This window comes from Aptenodytes forsteri, unplaced genomic scaffold (genome assembly GCF_000699145.1).
Source record: "Aptenodytes forsteri isolate BGI_AS27 unplaced genomic scaffold, ASM69914v1 Scaffold33, whole genome shotgun sequence".
Lineage (NCBI taxonomy): Eukaryota > Metazoa > Chordata > Aves > Sphenisciformes > Spheniscidae > Aptenodytes > Aptenodytes forsteri.
In genome coordinates, this window is record NW_008795037.1 from 936361 (window position 1) to 938229 (window position 1869).

Genomic DNA, 1869 nt, shown 5'->3' on the forward strand with positions numbered 1-1869 from the left:
GAAGTAATAGTTCTCCATTTCCTATGTCACTGAAGCAACGCATGCTGGATTGCACTATGAGGCATTTAACTTCATGTTCAAACTAGTATTTACTTTAATCCATGTACCAGATCACTAATTTCTGCATCACTCCAATTTAAGGACTTGAAATTTGTCAAACTTGTTACCACAAAACTCTTCCCTACCAACACAGAACTGTACATAGAGATGTTCTTAGGCATATTTTATGCTCATAATTAATCATCTTTTTATGTAAGGAGTTGTAACCAGGAGTTAAGCAAGCCAGAATTCTTTCTTCATAGAGAGGATCAATCAGTCAGTTAAAGCTGATCAACTGTGGCCTGAAAGCTTTGGTGAGGGGTTTGTTTGCTATTGTCGGTTGTTTCCTTTTTAAAAAACTTCTTACACGGCTCGTATGAGATTAAACTTACAGAGCAACACAATCTTGTCTTTTTGCAGTGACGCCTCAGAATGACTTTGGTGTTGTTTGTTTGGTAATTCAAAAGAAAATGAAGTTTAGGGAAAGGGAAGCTAGCCCTGCTTCCCTAAACATACATGCATATGCCAGCACCACTAAAAAAAAAGCAAAAGCAGGCTATTCTCTTCTTTGTATCACCTATTTGAGTGTTTTCTGGAGCAGAAATATTTACCTGGTTTTTCGGGCGAACAGGTTGTTTGTTTTACAAACAAGAACATGGTCTGATATAAAATGGTTATATTATGAATTGTCAGATTTTTACAGCTTTTTTGAGTGATGTAGGCTGTCCCATCTGGATCAGTAGATAAGGATACTGTGCCAGGCGCATATGATACAGAAAAAGCTATTAACTTCATAGAGCTTGCAACATCAACTACATACACTGTGTGAAAACCACTAGTGTTTTAAAATATTATCTAAATTCCTTTTTACACAGTTCCTTTGTCAATAAAGAATACAGGTTTGATCATTTGTACAAAACCCAAGATACTCATACGTCTGGCGTGATTTTTTATTTGGATGCACGTAAGATTCTGCAAGGAATTCTACTTTTAAAGATACGGCTTTGAATGTTTTTATACATTCAATACTATGTGTAGTCATGCCTTTCTAACGTTCCACATTATTACATGTTTATTAAATACTCTCTTCACCTGATTAGAATTTACACAACCTGTAACCATTTGCATCAGGCAGAACAGGTTATTCACTTTGCTAGCTTTGAAGCATTGCATATTCTGCACACTGAACAGCAGTAAAATAGCTAAAACCAAACCTCAGCTCTGAAACAGGGTCCTTCCTATACAGCAAAAAGGTTTCCCAGTACCTGTCCAAACCCTGGCAGCACAACCGCTGCCTGCCCCAGGCCCTGGGCCTGCGTTCGACACCCTCCGGCGCCGGTTACTACTCACCCCCGGCATGAAAGGGGTCATCTGCCCTACCACAGCTCCTCACGTGCCGAGGTCAGCAGCAGCCGCTTCAAAGCAATTAACAAAAAAGCACAATTAATTTTGTTCCACCAGGACAAAGCACGTGTGCGTGTGGATCTACATAAACCTGCCCAGCTCCTGTCAGGACGCGAGGGCCCCGGCTTTGCGCCTGTCCGGCCGTGCCCAAGCCCATCTCTGGGCTTGGTCCCGAGACGAGGGACCCCAGGATTCCCACCCTCATCGCTTCCCCGCACCCCCTTCTGAGAGGAGAGGCCGGGGACCCCCGGGGTACCCTCCCCAACACCACCCTGCCAGCTCCCGCCCCCCAGACCGGGGCCTCCCGGGACGCCCCCTCCTCTCACACCCGCAGCCCCTCACAGGGGGCCGGAGCCGCCCGCTCCCGCCGCCCCGGAGGGTGTGTCCGCCCGGGCCCGGAGGAGGAGGAGGAGGGGGGGGGGAAGG